Source organism: Camelus bactrianus, chromosome 1 (assembly GCF_048773025.1).
Source record: "Camelus bactrianus isolate YW-2024 breed Bactrian camel chromosome 1, ASM4877302v1, whole genome shotgun sequence".
Lineage (NCBI taxonomy): Eukaryota > Metazoa > Chordata > Mammalia > Artiodactyla > Camelidae > Camelus > Camelus bactrianus.
In genome coordinates, this window is record NC_133539.1 from 116,303,713 (window position 1) to 116,322,023 (window position 18,311).

At 38.0% G+C, this 18,311-nt stretch overlaps 1 non-coding gene across 1 annotated transcript; it reads left to right on the forward strand.

The window, feature by feature from the left end:
• The first annotated feature begins 16,743 nt into the window (after positions 1-16,743).
• TRNAV-AAC (transfer RNA valine (anticodon AAC)) lies at positions 16,744-16,816 on the forward strand. Its single transcript has one exon. It is a non-coding gene; the product is annotated as a tRNA-Val (tRNA).
• The last annotated feature ends 1,495 nt before the right edge of the window (positions 16,817-18,311 follow it).

Here is an 18,311-nt window from a genome sequence, read left to right on the forward strand (position 1 = left end):
ATATTTGTGCTTCCAGCTGGTGAAACTGAATATACTAGATTAATTAAATCTTTAAAACAATTCTCTACATTATTTCTATTTATTTTGGCTTTATCTATGCACTTTATTTGTATTGTATATAGGCTTTACAAAGCACTTTGTCATCAGATGACAGATCTTCCCAGTGGCATTATAACGTACTCTAAAAAACCACCCTAGAATGTCCAGTTTACAGATGAGGAAAATAATGACATAGTTGACATCAGGTCCCTACTCTAGCGTTTTAACTCTGGTCCAAGGTGCACCAGGCATATTCTATTCATCACTCGGTCTCCTGCCTCCCTCCAAAAGCTCCAATATGCATGGCTGTTTGCAAATTAAAACAGAAGTCCAAATTACAAGAAAGCAAGCTGACTCTGACACTAATATTAATTCCTCTGAAATCGCTGGTCTTTTCCATTAACAGCCTCTTTCTGAGACGTTTATTGCTCTTGGCTTGAACTGAGGTCATTAAAATACTCGTGCACAGGTTCTCTAAAAGCCTGCTGAAAAGCTTTCTCCACCATTTTGGGTACCACTTTTTCTTTGCATAGATTCAGAGAGAAGATACCAAAAAACAGGCCCCAGGGCTGCCGTGTGTGCCTCTTTGCTTTTGTTTTATCACCTGAGTTCCCGAGCCTGTTCAGAATTCACCCCTGGATATATTGTATCATCCCAGAGAGAAGACTATATACTTTATTTCAAACGTAGGTCCGAAGGAAAGTAAATATATAAATTAAGTAACCTCCTCGGTATGGCATAAATTCCAGCTAACCTCAACCCGATTTTGCACATCCACCTAACGGGGTCCGGCATAAAAAGCACGCTCCGAGGCGAGATGAATCACCGCAGTTTTATTAACCGCGCGGAATTAGCCTCCTCACCCTGGAATATTTTACAGCATCATTTTAGGGCAGTCACTGTCACCAAATAAACTACAAAGTAGTGACTGATGAAGTAGGACTAGACAGCTTGACGGATCTAGATGACTTGGAAAAGAGAAGTATTTTGCCAAGCGCTGCAACAATAAAGCAATTCTGATGCTCATAAAAGGAGATAACGGATGGTGGCAAATCTCCGCTGAACCAGGACCTGGGAAAATTACCTGGTGAGGATAAATCGGACATCAAGAGCCTTGGTATTTTCAAATGCATGAGCTGGCTTTTGTTTTTATTTGGCTTATTTTTAGATCTCATAACAGAAGGCAATAATAATTCTGAGCATACTGTATTTTATCTCTGTGGCCAAACACATCATACACTCATCATACACTTAACGTGTGGGAGAAAAATAACCAGACAGTAATATAGAGAGCTGCTCAAATTGATCACGAAGCCGTTGCACACCAGGAATGAATGATATATGTCTTTTTTTTTTCCCCAAAAAACATTCTGACTGGCCCCTTTATTCATCTAGAAAAAGATGAGCCTTTTCCCCAGAAGAAAGGGAGTGGCATATTAAACAGTTTCAGAGGTAATGGAATTTTAAAATGTTAAGTATGTAATGTAATTTTGGCAATGTTTAAGAGTGGGCAGAATATTTTTCATTCTGTGAAAGAGAAACTCCAGTCTCTTGAGTATAATAAATGTTTAAAAATTGATTGGCTATTGAAAGATGATGTCCCGGATTACATAAAGAGTTACCGTCCTAAAACCAGATCTGAAGGTTTCACCCACCTGGTGCACAGATTTTTGCCAACAGGAGAAAACCCCACCCATTTAAACTGGCCCACTTGACCTCTGCTGTTGGTCCCAAACTGTCTTTCCAAATTTAGCTCCCCTCTTTCACCCTGGAACACCCAGCTCTAAGGTCCTATGTCCTTTCTTTCTTTAATACCTATGCACATGGCTTTTCTCTGCCGGGAACAGCAGTACCTTCTCTACCTATTCATTCTCCAGCATCAGTCCCTCTGCTCTGGTCCCTTCATGCTCTGAACCTCCCTCTTCAAGATACTTCAATCCTTACTGGCAGTTTTTGTTTAGGGCTTAACTCTCGCAGTGGATGATAAAACAGGAATGGGCTGGGACTCTGTTAGACGTCTGAGAATCCACACCTAGATACCCCAGCGCCCTGCGCAGGTTCTAAAATAGAACAGGCACTTCATGAGTGTTGGAATTAAGTAAACCTCGTCTTTCAACTGTGTTTGTGTTCATTCTCCTCATTGCTCAGAGATTCCTAGACAACTAGGATTCTGTTCTACTTGCCACACTATTTTTAATTCAGGTGTCTAGCAGAATGCTTGGCACACAGAAAATACTCATTAATTTTTTTTAACTGAATAAATAAGAAAATTAGACACAAAGATCCAGATTTTAATCTAGGCTACCACTTACTAACTTAAAGACTGGAGCCAGTTCTTAAATTTTCTTAGCTAAAAAAAATGATAATAAAATTATCTACTGTAGAGTTATTCTGAAGATTAACAGCAGTGACATGTATATGGAATAGGCTAGTGTTTGACACACATCCATGCTCAATAAATGTTGGTTTATTCTCTCTTCCTGCCTCCTCTGTTTCAGTGAGGAACCTTTTGAATTGCAGGTCACAGAACACCCAGTAGACAGGACCTTAAACAAATGACCTATTTTTCTTAAGTAGCAAGTAGTACAGCCATAAACGAAAGTAGGTGGCTTTTTCCTAATTTATTGACACCCCCTGGCTAGAGTCAGGTGAAGACCTAGCAGCTCTCTGTGTCTACGGCTCTGAATAAGACCACCCCTTCTCCAGCCTCCACATCACCATCACCAGGTAAAAAGAGGCTCCCCAAAATTCTGTCTGCTCCTCGCAAGCCCCCTCTCATCCCAGTGTTTACCCACACTATCTGCCTTGTGACCATCAGGGCTAATTTAATTACATACTCTTATATTGTATGACACAAAGCCCGGAACTCAAGCCATCTTTTGCTTTCCAGATTCCGATTCCCATGTGAAACAAGCCCACAGCCTGGCACTTCCTAGCCCTTCTTTTCCCTCCTTTAATTCTCTCCTAAGAACGCTTTTGCTTTGCTTTTCTTCTCTTTTCTTTTTTCTTCTCCTTTTCTTTCTTTCTTTTCTTTCTTTCTTTCTTTCTTTCTTTCTTTCTTTCTTTCTTTCTTTCTTTCTTTCTTTCTTTCTCTTTCTTTCTTTCTTTCTTTCTTTCTTTCTTTCTTTCTTTCTTTCTTTCTTTCTTTCTTTCTTTCTTTCTCTTTCTTTCTTTCCTTTTCTTTCCTTTTCTTTCCTGTTTTCTTTCTTTTTTCCCCATTTTGACATACCATAGACACACACATACCTAGAAATTCTGCTTTCTGTCTCACTTCTCATACTAGAATGTAAGGTCCATGAAATCAGGAATTTCTGTCTGTTGTTTCCATTGCTGTATCTCCAAAATCTAAAAGAGTATGTTAGCACCATGCAAATGTCCAATGAACATTTGTTGAAAATGGAATAAAGAGCTGACGCATTGACTCAGACGTTCATTGGTGATGTCAAGACTTAGGTCCTTCCCATATTTTAGCTCCATTCTTTTAGCATATTGAGTGGTAGGATGGCTTCTCCACTTTAAGCATCAGTCACATTTCAATGAGATGGCAAACGCTTCACAAGCTTTTGTTTTTTTAAATATCCTACCCTCTTTCTCTATTCTTAAAAATGTATCTTTCCCCAAATGCTTTTGGCAGACATCTTTTTTTTTAAATGAAGTAAGCCAGCTTCTACTTGCATTTTATTCATTAGAATTGTATCACATGATACCCTTAACTTCAAGGGAGGATGTCAGTCCAGTTTAAATTTCCTAGTTAGCAAAGGAAGACAGGAGGGATTGGAAATAGGTTTTGAGTTAAACAATACATAATTTATACCACAAATGTCTCTATAACCTTGCATATTATTTATTTGATGAATGAATTTATTTCATTCATTATTTACTTAATGAATGAATTAGAATTTAAAGCACCATGTATTACATGGAAAATAGCAGGTAAGGAATCTTAAATGTAGTATAATTTCATAGCTTGGAAGAGAAGGTAGATACATAATTTTATATCAGAGAAAGAGCAGGGGTACTGATACTCCAAAATTGTAGAGAATACAAACCCACCATTTACATTTGGCTTTGGAAAGTGTCTTGAATTTTTATTTGAAGCTTGCTTGCTCAGACTGACTCAGGGTTTACCTTCTATAGTTTACCTCTCATTTTTAAAAAATGAGCAGTGCATGAATTGGAAATGGCCTGAAAAGAAAGACAGCTACCCCTTGAATGTTTTCTTTTATTCTAGATACTTTGCATACACTGAGTCATTTAACCAACACTACAACAATCCTTCAAGATAAGTGTTATTATTTTGATGTAGAGACACATTATCATCACCTGTTTTAGAGATGAGGAAACTGAGGTTCAGGAATTTTTTTTTTAAACTTTTCATTTTGGTAAATGCAAGAGCCACTATTTGAGCAAAGTTTGGTTTGACCCCAGAGTGCGGCTGTTCTGTGCTCCTCCTCACACAGAAGGGTTATTGTGATCGCAACGTGTCATCAAAAGTTTTGCTCTGCAATATAATTTGCTCATTTCCTCTTCCCAGTCCAGACATTGACCCATCCTAGATGAACCACATTCCCCCAGATGATTCAAGGTTGACCTTCCCCAGGGACTCTTGGATCAAAGAGAAAACAGGAAGTGACTAGATTTTTAAGGCTTCCTTCAAATAAAAAATAAAATCAGGACCACCATGGAAAATGGTATGGAGGGTCCTTAAAAAGCTAAAAATAGAGTGACCATATGATCTAGCAATCCTACTCCTGGGCATATATCTGGAGGAAACTCTAATTCAAAAAGATGCACACATTGACACAACATTGTAAACTGACTATACTTCAGTAAAAAAAAAAAAAATATATATATATATATATATATATATATACACACACACACACACACACATACACACAAAAGATACACGCACCTCAAGGTTCATAGCAACACATTTACAATAACCAAGACAAGGAAGCAACCTAAATGTCCATCAACAGATGACTGGATAGAGAAGTTGTAGTATATTTATACAATGGAATACTACTCAGCCATTGAAAAAAAAATGAAATAATGCCATTTGCAGCAATAAGGATGGACCTAGAGATGATCATACTAAGTGAAGTAAGACAGAGAAAGGCAAATATCATATGACAGCACTTATACATGGAATGTAAAATATGATATAAAAGAACTTATTTACAAACAGAAACAGACTCACAGACATAGAAAACAAATGTGTGGCTACCAAAGGGGAAAGGGAGGAGGGGGGATAAATTGAGAGCTTGTGATTAACAGATAACACTACTGTATATAAAATAGATAAACAAAGACCTACTGTGTACCTACTGTGGACACTCAATATCTTGTAATAACCTGCGATGGAAAAGAATACGAAAAAGAATCTATATATACATATATGCATTGTATATTATATATTATATCTAATAATTAATATTAGATGTTTATTATATATTATGTATATATTATTTTCATGTAACTAAAAATGCTGCTTTTCTATGACTTTGAGCCCTTTTCAAAATCAACGTTGTGGCAAGGGATGGTTGGTGGTCAGCAAAGTTGCTGGTGGCATATTACTGTCTTTAATCAATGCCAATACTGAGGGTCCTCTACGGACCTGTTATAATTACACAACACCCCTTCCCAGTCACCACTGGTGAGTGACCTAGCTGAGCTGAGTAAAGGAAGCAAAAGGCAGCTGGACTGGCTTTGCTTTTCCCTGATCTCTGTGAGGTTACTGTCCTGCAGAGAGGGTGGCAGATTATAAAGGAATAGTAAGCAATCTTCTCCCCAAAGGAGAGATTGAAGAGTTTCCAAAAGTGCCCCCGGCACAGAGCAGGTTGGCAAGTCCTGCCCTGTCTAGGGCTGTGTCTGTATCCTCACGGAACTGAATCTTCAATTCTTAAAGATTCCTCTTTGTGAAGTCATGATCTAAGCAAAGCAAGAAGCGGCAGCTAAACATTCAGGAAGTACCAGGATCCTGACTAAAAACCTCACGGAATATGGTAGTTTTCCTGCCTAGGAAATGTCAGTATGGTAGCCCAATGGTGTTCAGGGATTGTCGAAAACTGGATTTTATAAATGATAAATAAGTGTTAAAGAGCTCCTTGCTGCTGCTGTAACAGCCATGTCCCTCAAGTCTGTTATGTGGACCGTGAAACTGACTAGAGACCTGGGAGCAGCAGAATGCGTTGCTGAAAGCGTGTACTCTGGACCTCTCTAACCATGGTTCGAGTCCTGGTGTTGCCACTTGCAAATCTTTTTCAAAAAGAAAGGAGGCTAAAATCAATTAAGAGACATTTGCTGTAGTTCAATCATTCCTTCTTTCAATACAGATTTGTTTTCTGGTGACTGCTATGGGTCAGATAAGCCCTGAGCAGAGCCCAGACCGAAGCAGTGGCAGAAGGAATGGAGAATGAGAACAGACAGAAGGGCTTTTTGTTCTTTTGGAAGTTAGCACTGACTTCTTTCTAAGCAAAGTGAGATCTCATTATGCCGTTCCCTCTCCCTGGGATCCCTTTAATGGATGTGCTGAAGCCTACTTTCTGCTGCAGTCAATTTTCTGCTAGTAATTTCGCACCATGGGGTCAGTACAGTAGCCATCAAAGTGGGGAGGTTTGAATAAATTATCAATAAAGTCAGTACGATAACTCTGCTCCCTTCACTCCAAGTACACAGATGTTTTCGATTTTAAGACTAAAGTTAAGGAAAATGTGGGAAAGCATCTGAACTGTGGCATGACTAGGGCATGGAAGACAGAGTGCCACGTTCAAAGCCAAAAGACTTGACAATAATTTTTGGCTTAGTTCTGCATCAAACTGGAAAAGCCTATAGTCAGTGAAATTCTTCATTGGTCTAATGGGGTTGGAATGGCTGTGCTGCTCATCTCACAGAAACGTTCAGAAGACATCAACTCAAAGCACTTTATATATCAAAATGGTCTGCAGAGAGTTGTCCTGGAGAAGCAGATCTCTGGATCTCTCATCTTCCTTAGCACATAAATCATGCCCCTAAAACCAAATAAAAATTAACACTGGCAGCCCAGGAATCTGACTGGAAATGTGAGGGGCAATCCAAACACCTTCACTTGATAATTATGTGGGTAAATATCTGTCTGTTTGCCTGTCTGTCTGTCTATCTATCTATTTATCCATCCATCCATCTATATATATCTCTATATCTATCTATCTATCTACCTACCTATCTATCTATACCTGCATGTATACACACACACCCCCACCCCCCACACACACACAAGGACATTTTTTTCACACCAAGAACACAATCATATCCGTCTATCTCACTGCCTGGCTCAGTCACCACTCTGCTTCCCATAATATATGATAGGATGTCAGAGAGAGAAACCGAATTCCCAAAATGAAGCAAATGTTGGAGTATCTACCTTAAGTAACTAATCCCCATGAAAGTTTTGGTGTTGATTGAATGATTGCAAGACCTTAAATGCTGTAAGACCTGAGCTTGACAAAGATTATGTGAGCAAGGTTGTGCCTCTGATGATTTCCACACCAGTACAGAAGAAAGGAGATGAGAACAAATGAGTCGAATCTCTTCAACTCCTAGTATTTTTAAAGTGTTGGTGTTTCCTCAGTGTGATATTTCTCAAGTCTACAAAAAAAAAAAAAAATGAAATGAAATGCCCTCATATTTAATATTGGGAAATCTTGAGAACACAAGAACTGTTTCCTGAGCATAACTGTGCTTATGACTCACCCAAAAATGAGGTTTTCGGTTTATTTTTAAATAAAAATTTCTGAACCCCATACCCCTTCTCCACTTCTGACTTTGCTTTGCCGGGTCTGTGCAAGAGTGTAGAAATCTGCAATGCTAACATCTGCTCCTATTAGATGAAGATGTCCTAGACAAGCCATGGCTATAAATTGTATCACTGATGACTATTACAGGCAGAAGACCCTGGTCTTCACTTAATTCAATCACTCACAGTTTGGAGATGAATAAACTGAGAACAGGAAAATGAGGGAATTGCCCAAACGCACAGAGGTAGCACAGAAGTCAACAGTCAGGGGTAGATTTCTTCCATTCCTTTGCAGATTTTAGAAGACTACCTTTTTTTCTATCTATTCCTATTCACCATTCAGCATTGTATAGACCTCTTAAGGCCCTTGACCTGAGGCAAAACCATTCTTGCCATATTTTCTGTAGAATCATAAACGGCAATGTCAAGGCGCCATAAACACGCCAATCTGGATGAACAATAGCAAGACTTTGCTGGTTTGGTGATTCACTGGAGACATGAGGGTCATGAATTCCCACTTCTGCACCCATTTTACTTACATATAGCAGAATTTTGGCTCAGCCACCAATCTCTAAAATAGTGACATGCTGTGCAACACTGTTTTGGGAATAAAAATGTTTATGGTGTACCTGAATATTCTGGTTTTAGGTCCTAAATAACAACCTTTCTCTAAGGTCTGATCTTAACAGTTATTCATGGTGACAGTTATTTCCTTGGGGAAAAACACCCTATGCTAACTCTTTTGCACGTTAATATTCCTACATCTATCTTTTATGTTTAAGAGTAAATTAAAGTACTTTGTATAAATAATGATGACCATTCTCCCACCCCCTGCCCCCAGAAAACACCTCTTTCCAGTTTTTTGTATTTAATAATTAGTAAAATAGAACCCCCAATTTCTTCCAGATGAAAAAAAAATTATCTACTGACAGTAGTTTAATTACTGACTTTACAGAACCATACAATACTTAGCACAGTAGATTTACCCAGCACTAAAAACCCATTTTCAGAAGGTTAAACAATAATAACAGTGATAATAAGAGTAAACGTTTATTCAGAAAATGCTTATGAAACATTTATTTTTTCGACCAATACTTAGACCTACAAAGAACCTATGAAGTTGCAGGCATTGTACTGGGTGTTGGAGATGCAGCTGTGAAGGAGGTCAGTGTGCTCCTTGCCCTTGTGGAACTCACTGTCAACTGGAGAAGAAAAATGTTGCAAAAAATTGATGACTGTAGTTGCAATAAATGCTATAAGACAAACATAAGAGTGTTAAGAGGACTATGGGGCACCTCAACCATCTTTGGAATAAGAAAAAGCCTCTTTGAAAATGTGATCTATAGACCGTAATCTGCATTGCGAAGAACGTGTATGTGTGGGGAGGGAGGATTGAGGCAGCACAGGGGAGAAGAGTAAGCTAAGAACACAGAACATTAAATATGAAATCTGGGAGTGTGTGGCCAAGATGGCAGAGTAGGAAGACCCCGAGCTCACCTCCTCCCACAGACACACCAAAACTACAACTATTTACAGAGAAACTGTCTATTAGAACTACCTGAAGACCAGGAGAAAATGTTTTCCACCACTAAATATATAAAGAAGGAGCCACAATGAGATGTCAAGACTCACACCCCCAGGTGGACAACCCATAGATGGGAAGATAATGACATTTGCATAGTTCTCCCCAAGGCACCAGGGGTCAAAATCTCACATTGGGCTCCCCAGCATGGGGGTCCTGCACCAGAAAGGTGAGCCCCCACAAGGTCTTTCTTTGAAGGTCAGTGGGGCTTACTTTTGGGAGAGCCAGAGCACTGTGGGAAATAGAGACTTCACTCTTAAAAGGTGAGTGCAAAATCTCACACACTCCAAGACCCAGCGCAGAGGCAGTAATTTGAAAGGAGCCTGGACCATACCTATCTGCTGATCTTGGAGAGTCTCCTGGAGAGGCAGGAGTCATCTGGGACTCCCCCTGGGGACACAGACACTAGTGGCAGTCATTTCTAGTGGTTCTGCGGGAGTGTGTTCCACCACAAGGACACTGGTGTGGCAAGTACCAGTATGGAGTCCTGCCTCTGGCCTGATAGTGCCAGAGGATTACTGCCCACCAGTAGGCCAGCCACCCCCAAACCTGGCCACTCCCACCAGAGGCAAACACCAGATCTGGGACCCACTGGGCCATGCAGCCAGGCTCACTGTCCCACCCACCAGCAGGCTGGAAGACACCTCATGAGGCAAGAACCAAACAGAAATACAATAACTAAAATGAAAAATATACTAGAAGGAAATACACTCGATTAGATGATACAGAGGGAACAGATTAGCAAACTGGAAACAGAACAGCGGAAATCACCCATGCTGAACAGAGAAAAGAATTTTTTTTTTTAATCAATATACTTTAAGAGATCTCTGGGACAACAGTAAGCCTAAAAATTTGTATTATGGGCGTCCCAGAAAGAGAAGAAAGGGAGAGAGAGGCAGAAAACATAAAGACATAATAGCTGAAAATTTTCCTAACGTGGGAAAGGAAACAGACATCCAGTTCCAGAAAGCACAGAGAGTCCCAAACAAAATGAACCCAAAGAGGTTCATGCTAAGACACATTGTAATTAAAATGGCAAAAATTAAAGATAAAAAAAATCTTTAAAGCAGCAAGAGAAAAGCAACCACTTATGCACAAGAGAACTCCCATAAAACAATCAGCTGACATTTCAGCAGAAACTGTGGGACAAAAGGGATTGCCACCATAGACTCAAAGTGATGAAGGGAATAAAAAACCTACAACCAACAATACCCCAACCAGCAAAGCTGTCACTCAGATTTGAAGGAGAAAGAGTTTTACAGACAAGCAAAAGCTAAAAGAGTTCAGCACCACGAAACTAGCTTTAAAAATGTTAAAGGGACTTCTCTAAGCAGAAGAGGGAAGACCACAGCTAGAAATAGGAAAATTACAGAAGGAAAAATCTCATTTATGAATGCAAATATACAATAAAGGTAATAAAGATCAACCACTTAGAAAGCTAGTAGGAAGGTTAAAAGACAAAAGTAGTGAAAACATCTACATCTATATCCACAATAAGTAATTGAGAGATACACAAAATTTTAAAAAGATGTAAAATGTAATTTCAAAATCACTAAATGGGGGGGAGTAAAAATGCAGGGTCGTTAGAAAAAATAATATACAGAAATCTGTTGTGTTTCTATACACTAACAACAAACTATCAGAAAGATAAATTAAGAAAATAATGCCACTTACAACTGCATCAAAAAGAAAAAAAAAAAAACACCTAGAAATAAATATAACCAAGGAGGTAAAAGGCCAAAAACTATAAGATATTGATGAAAGAAATTTAAGATGGCACAAACAAACGGAAAGTTATACCACACTCATGGGTTGGAAGAATTAATCTTGTTAAATTGACCATACTACCCATGGAAATCTACAGATTCAGTGCATTCCTTGTCAATACACAAGGTATTTCTTCACAAAACTAGAACAAATAATCCTAAAATTTGTATGGAAACACAAAAGACACTGAATAGCTAAAACACTCTTGAGGGGGAAAAAAGCTGATGGTTTCACGCTCTCTGATTTCAAACTATACTACAAAGTTACAGTAATTAAAACAGTGTGGTACTAGCACAAAAATAGACACATAAATCAGTGGAACAGAATAGACAACTCGTAAATAAAACACAACACTTATATGGTCAATTAATCTATGACAAAGGAGGTGAGAATACACATTGGAGAAAACAAGCAGCCTCTTCAATAAATGGTATTGGGAAAACTGACAGCCACATGTAAAAGAATCAGATTGGACTATTCTCTCCTACCATATACAGAATAAATTCAAAATGGATTAAAGGCTAAAGTGTAAGACCAGAAAACTTAAATTCCTAGAGGAAATATAGGCAGTAAGCTCAGTGACTTTAGTCTTAATATTTTGGGGGATATGTCTCCTCAGTCAAGGGAAACAAAAACAAAAATAAAAGAATGGAACTACATCAAACTAAAGAATTTCTACACAGTGAAGGAAACTATAAACAAAACAAAAAGGCAGCATGCTGAATGGGAGAAGATACTTGCAAACTGTATATGTAGCAAGGGGTTAATATCCAAAATATACAAAAAATTCATACAATTCAACATCAAACACCCTCCAAAACAATGAGCAGAGGACCTGAATAGACATTTTTCCAAATAAGACAACAGATGGACAACAGATACATGAAAATATGTTTGATATCATTAATCATCAAAGCAATGCAAATCAAAACCACAATGAGATATCACCTCACACCTGACAGAATGGCTATTATGAAAAAGACGGGAACTAGTTGTCAGTGAGGATGTGGAGAAAGGAAGAGAATCCTCATGCACTACTGGTGGGAGTCTAAATTGATGCAGCCACTATGGAAAACAGTATGGCGATTCCTTTAAACTTGAGCTATCATATATTCCAGAAATTCCATTTCAAAGAAAATAAAAATATTATTTTGAAAAGATAAATGCACACCTATGTTCACTGCAGCATTATTTATAATAGCCAAGATATGGAAGCAACCTAAATGTCCATCAGTAGAGGAATGGATAAAGACACATACATAAATACAGTGGAATATTACTCGGCCATAAAGAAGAATGAAATCTTGTCACTTAGGACAACATAGATGGACCTACAGGGTATTATGCTGGTGAAATCACTCAGACAGAGAAAGATAAAACCATATGACTTCACTTATATGGGGATTCTAAAGAAAAAACAAATGAATAAACATAATAAAATGGAAACAGATTCATAGATACAAAGAACAAACATGTGGTTGCCAGAAGGGTAGGGTTTTGAGGATGAGGGAAATAGACAATGGAGATTAAGAAGTACACATTTTCAGTTATAAAATACATGAGTCCCAATGATGTAACATACAACATAGGGAATACAATCCACAATATTATAATAACTATGTATGGTGACAGATGGCAACTAAACTTAACATGGTAATCATTAATGTATAAAAATACTGAATCACCATGTTGTACACCTGAAATTAATATAATATTGTAAGTCAATTATACTTCAGTTTTTTTTAAAATCTGGTATCTTTAAGATAAAAGAGAAGTACTTTGATGTGGCAGGAGCATAATATACAAGGAAGAGAGTGGCAGACAATGAGTTTGAAGCAGTAGGTAAGGGCTGGATTATAGGAGGCATAATTCTAAAGGGCATGCTTCCGTTACGTACTGCTGTAAAAAAAAATTATTGCAATATTGGTGGCTTAAAGCAACAACAAGTTTGTTTGCTCAGCATGATTTCACTCAGATAATAATGAAGATAATATCAATCTTTCTTTGTTGGCTTGCATTTCTCTATGGATTTAACTTCATAGGTTTTTTTCAATTATCTACACAACTTCCTGGCTAACCTAAAAAATGAGAGGTTGCTTGTTTGTTTTTAATAGAAGTCAATCCCTTAAAATCATCCATCCATCCTTTCCAAAGGCTTTGCCTGCAAGTGTCATCGTAGTCAGCCTTTATGGTCCTCACTCGGAAAGAAATCAGGGAAAATAAAACTAAGAGCATCAGTTCATTTGCCCCACTCATACCCACATCTAGGCACAAATCCGTGCTTGGAATTTTTCTATTAATTTTTCGTTTCTTCTATATTTACACTCACTACTGCTCTTGTTCTCTTTCATAGCACCCAGACTTGAATTTATGACCGAAGCACCTATGATTTGACTCCTTCATGAACAAAAATGACGGTCTTTTAAACACCTGAGGGATGCTTCCCAAATGGTTGGAGTCCGAAAGCAGAGGGGGCTGGAATAGAAGTGAAGGCAGAGACTTTTCACACATCCATACGGGAATCAGAAGAAAAAGTATCCAAGAAGCGTCAGCCGCAAGAATATTGTATTCAAAAAGCTATCTGAACCGCATATCAAGGAAACACCACCAGTGATAACTTGACAGGGAGAAGAGTTGGCTTATCTTGCTGAAGGGCATTGATTTTGGAAAGAGTTTTGCCTGCCTAAGAACGGTTGCAAAGAGCTTTCAGGAGGGAATATCTTGGCTTACTGAACCTTTGAGAAAGTTCACCATTCATCATAGAGTCACTGCATATTTCTGTGGCTCAGCATTTTGCCAACGCACTTTCAAGTTAACAGATTCTCCATTACCACCAAAATACCATCAGCTGACCCCTGACTCATCACTCCAGCTCATTAGAACCCTCTTCCAAACTATGAAATGATAATTTTGTCATCATCATACCAAGTATTCTAAAATTATTTATAAATATTTATAAATTATTTATAAAGGTTTCCCTGTATTTCAAGTTAAGAAATAGAATTAGACAAAGGTATAGAGAGATGGAGTCTGAGTCATTACGTTTGCTCGTTGTTGGGATTCTCTGGCTGGTTTATTTCCCTTTGGACTATTTCTAGGATTTTTTTCATTGCATTATTTAAATCCTGAATTGTGGCAATAAACAGATGACATCATCCTGGAGCTGGGCTTCTTCAAGTTCAGGCACATCAAAGAGTCACTACCAGTTTTTGAAAAGTAGATCTGAATTGCTAACCAGCCTCAGAGTCTCAAATGGAATTTGGATTAATTTTTCCGTTAGCAAGCTAAGCCCAGGTGACTCTCCCCTCTATGTACTTTACACAGTCACCTCAAGGTAGTGCTTTCTCAGCTTTAGATGAGAAATGATGCAAACTGATAAAGCCTGGAGGTTTCATAAAATAAGTGTATATGTATGTGTGTGTGTGTGTGTGTGTGTGTGTGATATAAAATAAATACTGCATACAGTCTACCCATAAATAATACAGTAAGAGTAATCTAGCACATATTGTCTTTGTTTACTAACTCGAAATTACCGGTATACGCATGTGTTTTCATTCAGAGAAGATGGCCAAAATTTATTTCTCAAAGTGGCTAAAAACTTCTGACTGAGCATGGCGTATTAAACATAGCATGATCTCCACTATCTTCTGAAGCTTCTTTAAGATTTTAGTAAAAGAGAATGTGAGTAGGGGGAAAGACAATAGTGAACTCAAGTTAACAAGCAAACTTTGGAAAAAGAAAACAGATGGTTGAGGGTAACTGACTTGTAAAGAGTTTTTCAAATTTCGTTGCCCATTAAAATCACCTTTAGAACATCAAATGAAGCTGTGGTAGACATGGATTATAAGCTATGGAGTAAAATGAGAATCTAAGTCCTCACTTCTTGCAGAGGACATTAGAGGCCCTTATCATGTAGACGTGGCCCATGCAGCTGGCGCAGTGTTGGGTACCATGATTTAGTGGTTGGAAGATATAATTTTAGACTAGACACACCAAGCTTTGAGTTTTTTCTGCTTTTTTTAGAGCTATGTCCTCTTGGCAAGTTGCTTCAATTCTGCAAGCCTCAGAGTTTCTTCATGGGTTAAAATTAGAACAATGTCATGGAATTGTTACGGGGCTCAAATAATTTCATGTTTGCGGATACTTGGCCTGTTCCTGGCCCAGAGTCAACTTTTGGTAAAGGCTCTGTATCATTATATTACAACTAAATATGTTTCACTTATTTCCTTTGACCATATATTCCTTGGTTATCACCAGACTAGATATAAAAAATAAGATGGCTAAATTAGAAAATAAGTAAGTATTATCTAATTTATTTCAACCTTAAACAAAAGTACAACTTAAGACGTACAAGATACGATGTGCTTTATTAACTTCAATGCAAATCCTCATAAACACTGAACTCCTGAGCACTTGAATCCAATTAGTTTCGATGGTTTTAGAATTATTTAGATAACATGTCCACTGGAGATACAATATACAGCCTAACCATATGTTGGGAGACAATTAAAAAATAGCCTTCACGAGAAATATTTTAAAAATATAATAAAATTTGAAAAAGAGCCCATGCAACTTTCCCAGCCAATGTAGCCATTAAAAACACTACAGTTACTCAAAGATCGAGGTGTCAGTTTTAGGAATACAACTAAAGAGTTAGGCATTCCTTCCATCTTACATGTTATAAAATGTAATTCTTACATTTTCCCCCTGGTTCTGTAGGTGTGTATCTACAACAAGAAAGTCAACATATCTTTATTTTCTATTTTTCAATTTTTAGAAATGATTCTGCTCTCCTGACCTGTACTGACCTTCCCATTAATACGAGGTGCAATCACCAGTTGGCCCTACTTCTCATCTTAATGTTTTTTACTCACTTTTAGGGGAAAGAGTGAAATGATGGGACAGTCCCAACACAGTGTTCCAATCACTCATCAACTCCAAGAGCAGTGTGCTGCTGCTTGAGGGAATTTATTAGCTGTAAAATCTCTGACACTTGGTTTCTCAAGGCCAAGGTTGTATCAGGTATGGAAAAAGGAAGGAAAACAAGCTCTTCTGTAACACCCTCGAGGCTGGTGGGGCTTCCGGGTACTCCTCGGACACGCCACCACTGCTAGGAGTTCTCAATCACCAACACAGTCTGCCTATCAGATCCAGGCAGAGTTTTTCAAATCTCTCAGGAGAGACAAAGCAGAAAACAGCCACAGAAAAGAGAAGCTAAAATGATACATTTTAGTTGCCAAAGATCCAGTTTGCTGGTGTAGCAGTCTTGTTCATATATTCGTTAATCATAGGACAAAACTTTGAGCATCAATTCTATTTGGAGGCTTTAATTAGACCACACATATTCCAACTAAGGTTAACCCTCATTAATACTAAATTTTAAGTCAATGTATGTCATGATTTGGCATTTTAATTGGGGAAAAAATGGTCTTAAAGAGATTCCCAATGAATGGGTGGAGATAAATATAGACATAGATAACATCACTGCCCTGGTTTTCAAACATGAATAGGATTATATAATCTTGGAAAGAATTTTCTCTTTATCTGTCTCTGTATTTAAAGACTATGGGATATATGAGGAGGGTATAGCTAAGTGGTAGAGTGTGTGCCTAACATGCACAAGGTCCTGGGTTCAATCCCCAGTACCTCCAATAAATTAAAAAATACACCCAATTTCTTCCCCTTCCAAAAAAAAAATAAAAAATAAAATGCACTGTAATTTAAGAAAAATAAAGACTATGGGATATAACACTTAACATTGTTTTAGTCTCACAAAGTTGTTAATATTCTTATCAGTCCAGCTTTTCTTTCTTAGAATAGCTTTTACTTTTTTAAGAAAAAAGTCTTTGTTTCCCTGTCTTTGCTTTTAAAATTCATTTTGTCAAACTCCTTTCCTTGTTCATTACTCTTGACTGAACTGTATTACAATCCTCACAATCATGGTTAACCTGAGTGCTCTTAAATCAGAAATATACATGGAATAAAGATCTGTCTGAATAAAGGCATTTATCAGGAGAATAAATCCTGATAGGTGTCATACTCCTCAGATATTTGGCATCGTTAACCACAGTGTTATCATTAAAGCCAGTAGACACCAGCTGATAAAGGTGCTCTAGAAACCAGTCAACTTTCATGTTTCGGTTTTCATGCTTAGAATTTAGCTGGAAAAATACTTCTTAGCAATCTGAAGAATAGATCCCTAAACACAGGCTGAGAGTATTTGGAAGGAACCGAAACCTTTAAAACTCTCAACCATTAACTGCTCTCTGTCAAACTATTCTGTTTAGGAATAAGAAGACTATCTGCGGAGGGTTCTCTGTGAAGCACACCTTCTCAACATATTAGCCAATCATAGAGGAGGAGAGGGAAGATCTCTCCCCAGAGGTCAGGCTTTTGCTCCCAGCACTCCACCAAAACTGCTTCCCTCAGGGTCACCGAGACCTCCCTGTTGCTACATTCAAAGGTAAATTCTCAGTCCTTTTCTAACTTGACCGATCAGCAACACTTGGCACAGTTGGTAACTCTTTCCCTCTTTTTATTTTTGGTTGAAGTATAACCCCCAAATGCACATAGTTTAAGTGCACAGTTCAATAAGTTTTGACAGTTGCAGACATTCACATAAGGACCACCCAAAACAAGACATAGAACATTTCCATCACCCAGAAATTTTCTCTGTATCCCTTTCTGATCAATCTCCACACCCTTGAGAGGCAGCCACTTTCTGACGTCAGTTCTCATAGGTGACTTTGCCATGGATCATTCCTTGTACTTCATACAAATAGTTACGATTCAATATGAATTACTTTGTTTTTTTCCTGATTTCTTTTGCCCAATATAGGGTTTTGAGATTCTATACTATAATTAGTTCATTTATCCTTCTGCTGCTGGGTGTTTGCGTTGATTCTGGTTTTTAGCTATTATGATTAAAGATGCTATGAATGTTCTTGCACAACTCCTTTTGGAACTTTTTTTGACCGCATTAAAGATTTGGTCTTCATCTTTGGGTTAGCCTAACTTTGACGATGCTGTGCATACATCTGTATGCTTTTCTTTTTATACTGCTTGAAGTTGGCTGATGTTCTTGGCTATATGGGTTGATGTCTTTCATCATTGTTGGAATATTCTTGGCCATTATTTCCTCAATTA